The 16,529-nt window shown below is 48.8% G+C and overlaps 1 pseudogene; it reads right to left on the bottom strand.

Moving 5' to 3' along the window:
* Positions 1-7,496: 7,496 nt before the first annotated feature.
* On the bottom strand, positions 7,497-9,251 carry LOC134341429 (uncharacterized; annotated as a pseudogene).
* Positions 9,252-16,529: the final 7,278 nt, after the last annotated feature.

Genomic DNA, 16,529 nt, shown 5'->3' with positions numbered 1-16,529 from the left:
TCACCCTAATGGTTGAGTGTTAATAACTGTTCCTGAACCTGGTGGTGTAGGTCCTGGGGTTCCTATACATCGTTCCAGATGGTTGTGGGATAATAACTATTCCTGAAACTGGTGTCGTGGGACCTGAGGCTCCTTTACCATCACCCAGACGGTTGATGAGTATTAACTGCTCCTGAACCTGGTGGTGTGAGACCTGATGTTTCTGTATCTTCATCCTGACGGTTGAGAGGTAATAACCATTCCTGTACCTGGTGCTTTTGGTCATGAGGCTCCTGTATCTCTTCCCTGATGGTTGAGAGGTAATAACTCTTCCTAATCATGGTGGTCTGGGTCCTGAGACTCCTGTACCTCCTTCCTGACGCTTGTGGGGTAATAACAGTTCCTGAACCTGGTGGTGAGTGTCCTCTTGCTCTTTTGTCTTCACCCTGATGGTTGAGGGGTAATAGCAGTTCCTGAACCTGGTGGTGTGAGTCGTGAGGCTCATATACCTCCTTCCTGATGGTTGAAGGGTAATAAATGTTCCTGAATGTGATGGTGTTGGTCCTGAGGCTCCTGTACCTCCTTCCTGATGGTTATTTGTTAATACCTGCTACTGAACCTGGTGGTGTGGGTGTTGAGGCTCCCGTACCTTCACCTTGATGGTTGAGGGGTAATGACTTTCCCTAAGCCTGGTGGTGTGGATCCTGAGGCTCCAGATCCTCCTTCCTAATAGTTGAGAGGTAATAAATGTTTCTGAACCTGGTTGTATGGGACCTGAGGCCCCTGTATCTTCACTCTGATGGCTGAGGAGTAATAACTGATCCTGAACTTGAAGGTCTGCGTCTTGAGGTTCCTGTACATTCACACTGATGGTTATTTGATAATACCTGCTACTGACCCTGCTGGTGTTGGTCCTGAGTCTCCTGTACCTTCGCACTGATGGCTGAGGGGTAATAACTGCTCCTGAAACTGGTGCTAAGGCCACCGTGGCTCCTGTACCTCCTTCTTTATGGTTAAGGTGTAATAGCTATTCCTGAACCTGGTGGTGTGGGTCTTGAGGTTCCTGTAGCTTCACCCTGATGGGTCAGGGGCAATAACTGTCCCTGAACATGGTGGTGTGGGTCCTGAGGCTCCTACAGCTTCACCCTGATGTTTGAGTGGTAATAACTGTCCCTGAACCTGGTGGTGTTGGTCCTGAGGCTCCTGTACCTTCACCCTGATGGTTGAGGGGTAATAACTGTCCCTGAACCTGCTGGTGTGGGTCCCGAGACACTTGTAACTTTGCCCTAATATTTGATGGGTAATAACTGTTACTGAACCTGGTTGTGTGGGCCCTGTGGCACCTGTAGCTTTACTCTGATAGTTGAAAGTTACTAACTGTTCCTCAACTTGGTGGTGTGGGTCCTGAGACGCCAGGATCTTCACACTGATATTTGAGGGCTAATAACTCTCCCTGAACCTGGTGGTGTGGGTCCTGAGGCTCCTATACTTTCACCCTTATGGTTGATGGATAATAACTGTTTTTGAACCTGGTGGTGTGGGACCTGAGGCTCCTGTTCCTTCACCTTGATAGTTATGGTGTAATAACTGTTCCTGAATCTAGTGGTGTGCGTCCTGAGGCTCCTGTACGTCCTTCCTGACGGTTGTGGGCTAATAACAGTTCCTGAACCTGGTGGTGTGTGTCCTCTTGCTCTTTTGTCTTCACCCTGATGGTTGAGGTGTAATAGCAGTTCCTGAACCTGGTGGTGTGAGTCGTGAGGCTCGTATACCTCCTTCCTGATGGTTGAAGGGTAATAACTGTTCCTGAATGTGATGGTGTTGGTCCTGAGGCTCCTGTACCTCCATCCTGATGGTTATTTATTAATACCTGCTACTGCACCTGGTGGTGTGGGTGTTGAGGCTCCTGTATCTTCACCTTGATAGTTGAGGGGTAACGACTTTCCCTAACCCTGGTGGTGTGGGTCCTGAGGCTCCTGTTCCTCCGTCCTAATAGTTGAGGGGTAATAGATGTTCCTGAACCTGGTGGTATGGGACCTGAGGCCCCTGTATCTTCACTCTGATGGTTGAGGAGTAATAACTGATCCTGAACTTGGAGGTCTTCGTCTTGAGGTTCCTGTACATTCACACTGATGGTTAATTGATAATACTTGCTACTGACCCTGCTGGTGTTGGTCCTGAGTCTCCTGTACCTTCGCACTGATGGCTGAGGGGTAATAACTGCTCCTGAACCTGGTGCTAAGGCCACCGAGGCTCCTGTACCTCCTTCTTGATGGTTAAGGTATAATAACGATTCCTGAACCTGGTGGTGTGGGTCTCGAGGTTCCTGTAGCTTCACCCTGATTGTTGAGGGGCAATAACTGTGCCTGAACATGGTGGTGTGGGTCCTGAGGCTCCTGTACCTTCACCCTGATGGTTGAGGGGTAATAACTGCCCCTGAACCTGCTGATGTGGGTCCCGAGACACTTGTAACTTTGCCCTGATATTTGATGTGTAATAACTGTTACTGAACCTGGTTGTGTGGGCCCTGTGGCACCTGTAGCTTTACTCTGATAGTTGAAAGTTACTAACTGTTCCTCAACTTGGTGGTGTGGGTCCTGAGACGCCAGTATCTTCACACTGATATTTGAGGGCTAATAACTCTCCCTGAACCTGGTGGTGTGGGTCCTGAGGCTCCTATACTTTCACCCTTATGGTTGATGGATAATAACTGTTTTTGAACCTGGTGGTGTGGGACCTGAGGCTCCTGTTCCTTCACCTTGATAGTTATGGTGTAATAACTGTTCCTGAACCTAGTGGTGTGCGTCCTGAGGCTCCTGGACATCCTTCCGGATGGCTGTGGGGTAATAATTTTTCCTGAAACTGGTGGTGTGGGGACTGAGGCTCCTGCACTTTCACCCTGAATGTTGAGTGTTAATAACGGTTGCTGAACCTGATGCTGTGGTTCCTGGGGCTCCTATACATCCTTCCGGATGGTTGTTGGGTAATAACTATTCCTGAACCTGGTGGTATGAGGACTGAGGCTCCTGCACATTCACTCTGATGGTTGACGGTTAATAACTGTTCCTGAGCCTGGTGTTGTGCTTCCTGAGGCTCCTGTACCATTACCCGGACGGTTGATGAGTATTAACTCTTCCTGAACCAGCTGGTGTGCGACCTGATGATCCTGTCCCTTCATCCTGATGGTTGAGAGGTAATAACCATTCCTCTCCCTGGTGGTTTAGGTCATGAGGCTCCTGTACCTCTTTCCTGATGGTTGAGAGGTAATAACTCTTCCTAATCATGGTGGTCTGCGTCCTGAGGCTCCTGTACCTCCTTCCTGACGGCTGCGGGGTAATAACAGTTCCTGAACCTGGTGGTGAGTGTCCTCTTGCTCTTTTGACTTCACCCTGATGTTTGAGGGGTAATAGCAGTTCCTGAACCTGGTGGTGTGAGTCGTGAGGCTCGTATACATCCTTTCTGATGGTTGAAGGGTAATAACTGTTCCTGAATGTGATGGTGTTGGTCCTGAGGCTCCTGTACCTCCTTCCTGATGGTTATTTGGTAATACCTGCTACTGAACCAGGTGGTGTGGGTGTTGAGGCTCCTGTACCTTCACCTTGATGGTTGAGGGGTAATGACTTTCCCTAACCCTGGTGGTGTGGGTCCTAAGGCTCCTGTTCCTCCTTCCTAATAGTTGAGGGGTAATAAATGTCCCTGAGCCTAGTGGTATGGGACCTGAGGCCCCTGTATCTTCACTCTGATGGTGAGGAGTAATAACTGATCCTGAACTTGGAGGTCTGCATCTTGAGGTTCCTGTACATTCACACTGATGGTTATTTGATAATACCTGCTACTGACCCTGCTGGTGTTGGTCCGGAGTCTCCTGTACCTTCGCACTGATGGCTGAGGGGTAATAACTGCTCCTGAACCTGGTGCTAAGGCCACCGAGGCTCCTGTGTCTCCTTCTTGATGGTTAAGGTGTAATAACTATTCCTGAACCTGGTGGTGTTGGTCTCGAGGTTCCTGTAGCTTCACCCTGATGGTTCAGGGGCAATAACTGTCCCTGAAGATGGTGGTGTGGGTCCTGAGGCTCCTATACCTTCACCCTGATGTTTCAGGGGTAATAACTGTTCCTGAACCTGGTGGTGTGGGTCCTGAGTCTCCTGTACCTTCACCCTGATGGTTGAGGGGTAATAACTGTCCCTGAACCTGCTGGTGGGGGTCCCGAGACACCTGTAACTTTGCCCTGATATTTGATGGGTAATAACTGTTACTGAACCTGGTTGTGTGGGCCCTGTGGCACCTGTAGCTTTACTCTGATAGTTGAAAGTTACTAACTGTTCCTCAACTTGGTGGTGTGGGTCCTGAGACACCTGTATCTTCACACTGATATTTGAGGGGTAATAACTTTCCCTGAATCTGGTGGTGTGGGTCCTGAGGCTCCTATACTTTCACCCTTATGGTTGATGGATAATAACTGTTTTTGAACCTGGTAGTGTAGGACCTGAGGCTCCTGTTCCTTCACCTTGATAGTTATGGTGTAATAACTGTTCCTGAAACTAGTGGTGTGCGTCCTGAGGCTCCTGTATCTCCCTGATGGCTGTGGGGAAATAACTGTTCCTGAACATGGTGGTGTGTATCCTGAGGCTCCTATACCTTTACTCTGATGGTTGAGGGGTAATAACAGTTCCTGAACCTGGTGCTGTGGGTCCTGAGGTACCTGTACTTTTACTCTGATAGTTGAAGGTTAATAACTGTTCCTGAACCTGCTGGTGTAGGTCCTGAGACACCTGTATCTTCACCCTGATATTTGAGGGCTAATATCTGTCCCTGAACCTGGTGGTGTGATTCCTGAGGCTCCTATACTTTCACCTTGATGGTTGATGGGTAATAACTGTTACTGAACCTGGTGTTGTGGGTCCTGAGACACCTGTAACTTTATTCTGATAGTTGAAAGTTAATAACTCTTCCTGAACCTGTTGGTATGGGTCCTGAGATCCTGTACATTCAAACTGATGATTCAGATGCAATAACTGTTTCTGAACATGCTGGTATGTGTCCTGAGTCTCCTGTACCACTTTTCTGATGGCTCCGGTATAATAACTGCTCCTGGACCTGCTGGTATGTGACCTGCGGCTCCTGTACCACCTTCTTGATGGCTTCAGTATAATAACGGTTCCAGAAACTGGTGGTGTGGGTCCTGTGGCTCCTGTACATTCTTCATGATGGTTGAAGTGTAATATCTTTTCCTGAAGCTGGTGGAGTTGGACCTGCGGCTTCTGTTCCTTCACCCTGATAGTTAAGCTGTAATAACTGTTCCTGAAACGAGTGGTGTGCATCCCGAGGCTCCTGTACATCCTTCCGGATGGTTGTGGGTTAATAACTATTCCTGAAACTGGTGGTGTGGGCACTGAGGCTCCTGCACATTCACCCTAATGGTTGAGTTTTAATAACTGTTCCTGAACCTGGTGATGTAGGTCCTGGGGTTCCTATACATCCTTCCAGTTGGTTGTGGGATAATAACTGTTCCTGAAACTGGTGTTGTGGGTCCGGAGGCTCCTTTACCATCACCCAGACGGTTGATGAGTATTAACTGCTCCTGAACCTGGTGGTGTGAGACCTGATGTTTCTGTAACTTCATCCTGACGGTTGAGAGGTAATAACCATTCCTGTACCTGGTGGTTTTGGTCATGAGGCTCCTGTATCTCTTTCCTGATGGTTGAGACGTAATACCTCTTCCTAATCATGGTGGTCTGGGTCCTGAGGCTCCTGCACCTCCTTCCTGACGCTTGTGGGGTAATAACAGTTCCTGAACCTGGTGGTGAGTGCCCTCTTGCTCTTTTGTCTTCACCCTGATGGTTGAGGTGTAATAGTAGATCCTGAACCTGGTGGTGTGAGTCGTGAGGCTGGTATACCTCCTTCCTGATGTTGAAGTGTAATAACTGTTCCTGAATGTGATGGTGTTGGTCCTGAGGCTCCTGTACCTCCTTCCTGATGGTTATTTGTTAATGCCTGCTACTGAACCTGGTGGTGTGGGTGTTGAGGCTCCTGTACCTTCACCTTGATGGTTGAGGGGTAATGACTTTCCCTAACCCTGGTGGTGTGTGTCCTGAGGCTTCTGTTCCTCCTTCCTAATAGTTGAGGGGTAATAAATGTTCCTGAGCCTGGTGGTATGGGACCTGAGGCCCCTGTATCTTCACTCTGATGGTTGAGGAGTAATAACTGATCCTGAACTTGGAGGTCTGCGTCTTGAGGTTCCTGTACATTCAGACTGATGGTTATTTGATAATACCTGCTACTGACCCTGGTGTTGTTGGTCTTGAGTCTCCTGTACCTTCGCACTGATGGCTGAGGGGTAATAAATGCTCCTGAACCTGGTGCTAAGGCCACCGAGGCTCCTGTACCTCCTTCTTGATGGTTAAGGTGTAATAACGATTCCTGAAACTGGTGGTGTGGGTCTCGAGGGTCCTGTAGCTTCACCCTGATGGTTCAGGGGCAATAACTGTCCCTGAACATGGTGGTGTGGGTCCTGAGGCGCCTATAGCTTCACCCTGATGTTTGACGGGTAATAACTGTCCCTGAACCTGGTGGTGTGGGTCCTGAGGCTCCTGTACCTCCTTCCTGATGGTTATTTGGTAATACCTGCTACTGAACCTGGTGGTGTGGGTCTTGAGGCTCCTGTACCTTCACCTTGATGGTTGAGGGGTAATGACTTTCCATAACCCTGGTGGTGTGGGTCCTGAGGCTCCTGTTCCTCCTTCCTAATAGTTGAGGGGTAATAAATGTTCCTAAGCCTGGTGGTATGGGACCTGAGGCCCCTGTATCTTCACTCTGATGGTTGAGAAGTAATAACTGATCCTGAACTTGGAGGTCTGCGTCTTGAGGTTCCTGTACATTCACACTGATGGTTATTTGATAATACATGCTACTGACCCTGCTGGTTTTGGTCCTGAGTCTCCTGTACCTTCGCACTGATGGCTGAGGGGTAATAGCTGCTCCTGAACCTGGTGCTAAGGCCACCGATTCTCCTGTACCTCCTTCTTGATGGTTAAGGTGTAATAACTATTCCTGAACCTGGTGGTGTGGGTCTCGAGGTTCCTGTAGCTTCACCCTGATGGTTGAGGGGCAATAACTGTCCCTGAACCTGGTGGTGTGGGTCCTGAGGCTCCTGTACCTTCACCCTGATGGTTGAGGGGTAATAACTGTCCCTGAACCTGCTGATGTGGGTCCCGAGACGCCTGTAACTTTGCCCTGATATTTGATGGGTAATAACTGTTACTGAAACTGGTTGTGTGGGCCCTGTGGCACCTGTAGCTTTACTCTGATAATTGAAAGTTACTAACTGTTCCTCAACTTGGTGGTGTGGGTCCTGAGACGCCTGTATCTTCACACTTATATTTGAGGGGTATTAACTCTCCCTGAACCTGGTGGTGTGGGTCCTGAGGCTCCTATACTTTCACCCTTATGGTTGATGGATAATAACTGTTCTTGAACCTGGTGGTGTGGGACCTGAGGCTCCTGTTCCTTCACCTTGATAGTTATGGTGTAATAACTGTTCCTGAATCTAGTGGTGTGTGTCCTGAGGCTCCTGTACATCCTTCCGGATAGCTGTGGGGTAATAACTTATCCTGAAACTGGTGGTGTGGGGACTGAGGCTCCTGCACTTTCACCCTGAATGTTGAGTGTTAATAACGGTTGCTGAACCTGATGCTGTGGGTCCTGGGGCTCCTATACATCCTTCCGGATGGTTGTTGGGTAATAACTATTTCTGAACCTGGTGGTGTGAGGACTGAGGCTCCTGCACATTCACTCTGATGGTTGACGGTTAATAACTGTACCTGAACCTGGTGTTGTGCTTCCTGAGGCTCCTGTACCATCGCCCGGACGGTTGATGAGTATTAACTCTTCCTGAACCTGCTGGTGTGCGACCTGATGATCCTGTACCTTCATCCTGATGGTTGAGAGGTAATAACAATTCCTATACCTGGTGGTTTAGGTCATGAGGCTCCTGTACCTCTTTCCTGATGGTTGAGAGGTAATAACTCTTCCTAATCATGGTGGTCTGGGTCCTGAGGCTCCTGTACCTCCTTCTTGACGGTTGCGGGGTAATAACAGTTCCTGAACCTGGTGGTGAGTGTCCTCTTGCTCTTTTGTCTTCACCCTGATGGTTGAGGGGTAATAGCAGTTCCTGAACCTGGTGGTGTGAGTCGTGAGGCTCGTATACCTCCTTTCTGATGGTTGAAGTGTAATATCTGTTCCTGAATGTGATGGTGTTGGTCCTGAGGCTCCTGTACCTCCTTCCTGATGGTTATTTGGTAATACCTGCTACTGAACCTGGTGGTGTGGGTGTTGAGTCTCCTGTACCTTCACCTTGATGGTTGAGGGGTAATGACTTTCCCTAACTCTGGTGGTGTGGGTCCTAAGGCTCCTGTTCCTCCTTCCTAATAGTTGAGGGGTAATAAATGTTCCTGAGCCTGGTGGTATGGGACCTGAGGCCCCTGTATCTTCACTCTGATGGTGAGGAGTAATAACTGATCCTGAACTTGGAGGTCTGCATCTTGAGGTTCCTGTACATTCACACTGATGGTTATTTGATAATACCTGCTACTGACCCTGCTGGTGTTGGTCCGGAGGCTCCTGTACCTTCGCACTGATGGCTGAGGGGTAATATCTGCTCCTGAACCTGGTGCTAAGGCCACCGAGGCTCCTGTACCTCCTTCTTGATGGTTAAGGTGTAATAACTATTCCTGAACCTGGTGGTGTGGGTCTCGAGGTTCCTGTAGCTTCACCCTGATGGTTGAGGGGCAATAACTGTCCCTGAACATGGTGGTGTGGGTCCTGAGGCTCCTATACCTTCACCCTGATGTTTCAGGGGTAATAACTGTTCCTGAACCTGGTGGTGTGGGTCCTGAGTCTCCTGTACCGTCACCCTGATCGTTGAGGGGTAATAACTGTTCCTGAACCTAGTGGTGTGCGTCCTGAGGCTCCTGTACCACTTTTCTGATGGCTTCGGTATAATAACTGTTCCTGACCTGCTGGTATGTGTCCTGCAGCTCCTGTACCACCTTCTTGATGGCTTCGGTATAATAACGGTTCCAGAAACTGCTGGTGTGGTTCCTGCGGCTCCTGTACATTCTTCATGATGGTTGAAGTGTAATATCTTTTCCAGAAGCTGGTGGAGTTGGACCTGCGGCTTCTGTTCCTTCACCCTGATAGTTAAGCTGTAATAACTGTTCCTGAAACGAGTGGTGTGCATCCTGAGGCTCCTGTACATCCTTCCGGATGGTTGTGGGGTAATAACTATTCCTGAAACTGGTGGTGTGGGCACTGAGGCTCCTACACATTCACCCTAATGGTTGAGTGTTAATAACTGTTCCTGAACCTGGTGATGTAGGTCCTGGGGTTCCTATACATCCTTCCAGTTGGTTGTGGGATAATAACTGTTCCTGAAACTGGTGTTGTGGGTCCTGAGGCTCCTTTACCATCACCCAGACGGTTGATGAGTATTAACTTCTCCTGAATCTGGTGGTGTGAGACCTGTTGTTTCTGTAACTTCATCCTGACGGTTGAGAGGTAATAACCATTCCTGTACCTGGTGATTTTGGTCATGAGGCTCCTGTATCTCTTTCCTGATGGTTGAGAGGTAATAACTCTTTCTAATCATGGTGGTCTGGGTCCTGAGGCTCCTGTACCTCCTTCCTGACGCTTGTGGGGTAATAACAGTTCCTGAACCTGGTGGTGAGTGTCCTCTTGCTCTTTTGTCTTCACCCTGATGGTTGAGGTGTAATAGCAGTTCCTGAACCTGGTGGTGTGAGTCGTGAGGCTGGTATACCTCCTTCCTGATGGTTGAAGTGTAATAACTGTTCCGGAATGTGATGGTGTTGGTCCTGAGGCTCCTGTACCTCCATACTGATGGTTATTTGTTAATGCCTGCTACGGAACCTGGTGGTGTGGGTGTTGAGGCTCCTGTACCTTCACCTTGATGGATGAGGGGTAATGACTTTCCCTAACCCTGGTGGTGTGGGTCCTGAGGCTCCTGTATCTCCTTCCTAATAGTTGAGGGGTAATAAATGTTCCTGAGCCTGGTGGTATGGGACCTGAGGCCCCTGTATCTTCACTCTGATGGTTGAGGAGTAATAACTGATCCTGAACATGGAGGTCTGCGTCTTGAGGTTCCTGTACATTCACACTGATGGTTATTTGATAATACCTGCTACTGACTCTGCTGGTGTTGGACCTGAGTCTCCTGTACCTTCGCACTGATGGCTGAGGGGTAATAACTGCTCCTGAACCTGGTGCTAAGGCCACCGAGTCTCCTGTACCTCCTTCTTGATGGTTAAGGTGTAATAACTATTCTTGAACCTGGTGGTCTGGTCTCGAGGATCCTCTAGCTTCACCCTGATGGTTGAGGGGCAATAACTGTCCCTGAACCTGGTGGTGTGGGTCCTGAGACGCCTGTATCTTCACACTTATATTTGAGGGTAATAACTCTCCCTGAACCTGGTGGTGTGGGTCCTGAGGCTCCTATACTTTCACCCTTATGGTTGATGGATAATAACTGTTTTTGAACCTGGTGGTGTGGGACCTGAGGCTCCTGTTCCTTCACCTTGATAGTTATGGTGTAATAACTGTTCCTGAATCTAGTGGTGTGCGTCCTGAGGCTCCTGTACATCCTTCCGGATAGCTGTGGGGTAATAACTTATCCTGAAACTGGTGGTGTGGGGACTGAGGCTCCTGCACTTTCACCCTGAATGTTGAGTGTTAATAACGGTTGCTGAACCTGATGCTGTGGGTCCTGGAGCTCCTATACATCCTTCCGGATGGTTGTGGTGTAATAACTTTTCCTGAACATGGTGGTGTGAGGACTGAGACTCCTGCACATTCACTCTGATGGTTGACGTTTAATAACTGTTCCTGAGCCTGGTGTTGTGCTTCCTGAGGCTCTTGTACCATCACCCGGACGGTTGATGAGTATTAACCCTTCCTGAACCTGCTGGTGTGCGACCTGATGATCCTGTACCTTCATCCTGATGGTTGAGAGGTAATAACCATTGCTATACCTGGTGGTTTAGGTCATGAGGCTCCTGTATCTCTTTCCTGATGGTTGAGAGGTAATAACTCTTTCTAATCATGGTGGTCTGGGTCCTGAGGCTCCTGTACCTCCTTCCTGACGCTTGCGGGGTAATAATAGTTCCTGAACCTGGTGGTGAGTGTCCTCTTGCTCTTTTGACTTCACCCTGATGGTTGAGGGGTAATAGCAGTTCCTGAACCTGGTGGTGTGAGTCGTGAGGCTCGTAGACCTCCTTCCTGATGGTTGAAGGGTAATAACTGTTCCTGAATGTGATGGTGTTGTTCCTGAGGCTCCTGTACCTCCTTCCTGATGGTTATTTGGTAATACCTGCTACTGAACCAGGTGGTGTGGGTGTTGAGTCTCCTGTACCTTCACCTTGATGGTTGAGGGGTAATGACTTTCCCTAACCCTGGTGGTGTGGGTCCTGAGGCTCCTGTTCCTTCTTCCTAATAGTTGAGGTGTAACAAATGTTCCTGAACCTGGTGGTATTGGACCTGAGGCCCCTCTATCTTCACTCTGATGGTTGAGCAGTAATAACTGATCCTGAACTTGGAGGTCTGCGTCTTGAGGTTCCTGTACATTCACACTGATGGTTATTTGATAATACCTGCTACTGACCCTGCTGGTGTTGGTCCTGAGTCTCCTGTACCTTAGCACTGATGGCTGAGGGGTAATAACTGCTCCTGAACCTGGTGCTAAGGCCACCGAGGCTCCTGTACCTCCTTCTTGATGGTTAAGGTGTAATAACTATTCCTGAACCTGGTGGTGTGGGTCTCGAGATTCCTGTAGCTTCACCCTGATGGTTCAGGGGCAATAACTGTCCCTGAACATGTTGGTGTGGGTGCTGAGGCTCCTATAGCTTCACCCTGATGTTTAAGTGTTAATAACTGTCCCTGAACCTGGTGGTGTGGGTCCTGAGGCTCCTGTACCTTCACCCTGATGGTTGAGGGGTAATAACTGTCCCTGAACCTGCTGGTGTGGGTCCCGAGACACTTGTAACTTTGCCCTGATATTTGATGTGTAATAACTGTTACTGAACCTGGTTGTGTGCGCCTTGTGGCACCTGTAGCTTTACTCTGATAGTTGAAAGTTACTAACTGTTCCTCAACTTGGTGGTGTGGGTCCTGAGACGCCTGTATCTTCACACTGATATTTGAGGGCTAATAACTCTCCCTGAACCTGGTGGTGTGGGTCCTGAGGCTCCTATACTTTCACCCTTATGGTTGATGGATAATAACTGTTTTTGAACCTGGTGGTGTGGGACCAGAGGCTCCTGTTCCTTCACCTTGATAGTTATGGTGTAATAACTGTTCCTGAACCTAGTGGTGTGCGTCCTGAGGCTCCTGTACATCCTTCCGTATGGCTGTGGGGTAATAATTTTTCCTGAAACTGGTGGTGTGGGGACTGAGGCTCCTGCACTTTCACCCTGAATGTTGAGTGTTAATAACGGTTGCTGAACCTGATGCTGTGGGTCCTGGGGCTCCTATACATCCTTCCGGATGGTTGTTGGGTAATAACTATTCCTGAACATGGTGGTGTGAGGACTGAGGCTCCTGCACATTCACTCTGATGGTTGACGGTTAATAACTGTTCCTGAACCTGGTGTTGTGCTTCCTGAGGCTCCTGTATCATCACCCGGACGGTTGATGAGTATTAACTCTTCCTGAACCTGCTGGTGTGCGACCTGATGATCCTGTACCTTCATCCTGATGGTTGAGAGGTAATAACAATTCCTATACTTGGTTGTTTAGGTCATGAGGCTCCTGTACCTCTTTCCTGATGGTTGAGAGGTAATAACTCTTCCTAATCATGGTGGTCTGGGTCCTGAGGCTCCTGTACCTCCTTCTTGACAGTTGCGGGGTAATAACAGTTCCTGAACCTGGTGGTGAGTGTCCTCTTGCTCTTTTGTCTTCACCCTGATGGTTGAGGGGTAATAGCAGTTCCTGAACCTGCTGGTGTGGGTCCCGAGACACCTGTAACTTTGCCCTGATATTTGATGGGTAATAACTGTTACTGAACCTGGTTGTGTGGGCCCTGTGGCACCTGTAGCTTTACTCTGATAGTTGAAAGTTACTAACTGTTCCTCAACTTGGTGGTGTGGGTCCTGAGACGCCTGTATCTTCACACTGATATTTGAGGGCTAATAACTCTCCCTGAACCTGGTGGTGTGGGTCCTGATGCTCCTATACTTTCACCATTATGGTTGATGGATAATAACTGTTTTTGAACCTGCTGGTGTGGGACCTGAGGCTCCCTTTCCTTCACCTTGATAGTTATGGTGTAATAACTATTCCTGAACCTAGTGGTGTGCGTCCTGAGGCTCCTGTATCTCCCTGATGGCTGTGGGGAAATAACTGTTCCTGAACATGGTGGTGTGTATCCTGAGGCTCCTATACCTTTACTCTGATGGTTGAGGGGTAATAACAGTTCCTGAACCTAGTGCTGTGGGTCCTGAGGTACCTGTACTTTTACTCTGATAGTTGAAGGTTAATAACTGTTCCTGAACCTGCTGGTGTAGGTCCTGAGACTCCTGTATCTTCACCCTGATATTTGAGGGCTAATATCTGTCCCTGAACCTGGTGGTGTGGTTCCTGAGGCTCCTATACTTTCACCCTGATGGTTGATGGGTAATAACTGTTACTGAACCTGGTGTTGTGGGTCCTGAGAGACCTGTAACTTTATTCTGATAGTTGAAATTTAATAACTCTTCCTGAACCTGTTGGTATGGGTCCTGAGATCCTGTACATTCAAACTGATGATTCAGAAGCAATAACTGTTTCTGAACATGCTGGTATGTGTGCTGAGGCTCCTGTACCACTTTTCTGATGGCTTCGGTATAATAACTGTTCCTGGACCTGCTGGTATGTGTCCTGCGGCTCCTGTACCACCTTCTTGATGGCTTCGGTATAATAACGGTTCCAGAAACTGGTGGTGTGGGTCCTGAGGCTCCTATACTTTCACCCTTATGGTTGATGGATAATAACTGTTCTTGAACCTGGTGGTGTGGGACCTGAGGCTCCTGTTCCTTCACCCTGATAGTTAGGCTGTAATAACTGTTCCTGAAACGAGTGGTGTGCATCCCGAGGCTCCTGTACATCCTTCCGGATGGTTGTGGGTTAATAACTATTCCTGAAACTGGTGGTGTGGGCACTGAGGCTCCTGCACATTCACCCTAATGGTTGAGTGTTAATAACTGTTCCTGAACCTGGTGATGTAGGTCCTGGGGTTCCTATACATCCTTCCAGTTGGTTGTGGGATAATAACTGTTCCTGAAACTGGTGTTGTGGGTCCTGAGGCTCCTTTACCATCACCCAGACGGTTGATGAGTATTAACTGCTCCTGAACCTGGTGGTGTGAGACCTGTTGTTTCTGTAACTTCATCTGACGGTTGAGAGGTTATAACAATTCCTGTACCTGGTGGTTTTGGTTATGAGGCTCCTGTATCTCTTTCCTGATGGTTGAGAGGTAATAACTCTTCCTAATCATGGTGGTCTGGGTCCTGAGGCTCCTGTACCTCCTTCCTGACGCTTGTGGGGTAATAACAGTTCCTGAACCTGGTGGTGAGTGTCCTCTTGCTCTTTTGTCTTCACCCTGATGGTTGAGGTGTAATAGCAGTTCCTGAACCTGGTGGTGTGAGTCGTGAGGCTGGTATACCTCCTTCCTGATGGTTGAAGTGTAATAACTGTTCCTGAATGTGATGGTGTTGGTCCTGAGGCTCCTGTACCTCCTTCCTGATGATTATTTGGTAATACCTGCTACTGAACCAGGTGGTGTGGGTGTTGAGGCTCCTGTACCTTCACCTTGATGGTTGAGGGGTAATGACTTTCCCTAACCCTGGTGGTGTGGGTCTCGAGGTTCCTGTAGCTTCACCCTGATGGTTCAGGGGCAATAACTGTCCCTGAACATGGTGGTGTGGGTGCTGAAGCTCCTATAGCTTCACCCTGATGTTTAAGTGTTAATAACTATCCCTGAACCTGGTGGTGTGGGTCCTGAGGCTCCTGTACCTTCACCCTGATGGTTGAGGGGTAATAACTGTCCCTGAACCTGCTGGTGTGGGTCCCGAGACACTTGTAACTTTGCCCTGATATTTGATGTGTAATAACTGTTACTGAACCTGGTTGTGTGGGCCCTGTGGCACCTGTAGCTTTACTCTGATAGTTGAAAGTTACTAACTGTTCCTCAACTTGGTGGTGTGGGTCCTGAGACGCCTGTATCTTCACACTGATATTTGAGGGCTAATCACTCTCCCTGAACCTGGTGGTGTGGGTCCTGAGGCTCCTATACTTTCACCCTTATGGTTGATGGATAATAACTGTTTTTGAACCTGGTGGTGTGGGACCTGAGGCTCCTGTTCCTTCACCTTGATAGTTATGGTGTAATAACTGTTCCTGAACCTAGTGGTGTGCGTCCTGAGGCTCCTGTACATCCTTCCGTATGGCTGTGGGGTAATAATTTTTCCTGAAACTGGTGGTGTGGGGACTGAGGCTCCTGCACTTTCACCCTGAATGTTGAGTGTTAATAACGGTTGCTGAACCTGATGCTGTGGGTCCTGGGGCTCCTATACATCCTTCCGGATGGTTGTTGGGTAATAACTATTCCTGAACATGGTGGTGTGAGGACTGAGGCTCCTGCACATTCACTCTGATGGTTGACGGTTAATAACTGTTCCTGAACCTGGTGTTGTGCTTCCTGAGGCTCCTGTACCATCACCCGGACGGTTGATGATTATTAACTCTTCCTGAACCTGCTGGTGTGCGACCTGATGATCCTGTACATTCATCCTGATGGTTGAGAGGTAATAATTCCTATACCTGGTGGTTTAGGTCATGAGGCTCCTGTACCTCTTTCCTGATGGTTGAGAGGTAATAACTCTTCCTAATCATGGTGGTCTGGGTCCTGAGGCTCCTGTACCTCCTTCTTGACGGTTGTGGGGTAATAACAGCTCCTGAACCTGGTGGTGAGTGTCCTCTTGCTCTTTTGTCTTCACCCTGATGGTTGAGGGGTAATAGCAGTTCCTGAACCTGGTGGTGTGAGTCGTGAGGCTCGTATACCTCCTTTCTGATGGTTGAAGGGTAATATCTGTTCCTGAATGTGATGGTGTGGGTGTTGAGGCTCCTGTACCTTCACCTTGATGGTTGAGGGGTAATGACTTTCCCTAACCCTGGTGGTGTGGGTCGTGAGGCTCATGTTCCCCCTTCCTAATAGTTGAGGGGTAATAAATGTTCCTGAGCCTGGTGGTATGGGGCCTGAGGCCCCTGTATCTTCACTCTGATGGTTGAGGAGTAATAACTGATCCTGAACTTGGAGGTCTGCGTCTTGAGGTTCCTGTACATTCACACTGATGGTTATTTGATAATACCTGCTACTGACCCTGCTGGTGTTGGTCCTGAGTCTCCTGTACCTTCGCACTGATGGCTGAGGGGTAATAACTGCTCCTGAACCTGGTGCTAAGTCCACCGAGGCTCCTGTACCTCCTTCTTGATGGTTAAGGTGTAATAAC

Source organism: Mobula hypostoma, assembly GCF_963921235.1.
Source record: "Mobula hypostoma chromosome Y unlocalized genomic scaffold, sMobHyp1.1 SUPER_Y_unloc_1, whole genome shotgun sequence".
In the NCBI taxonomy this organism is placed as follows: Eukaryota; Metazoa; Chordata; class Chondrichthyes; order Myliobatiformes; family Myliobatidae; genus Mobula; species Mobula hypostoma.
Note: the sequence above shows the minus strand (reverse complement) of the source record. Positions and strands in the feature narration are given on the sequence as shown.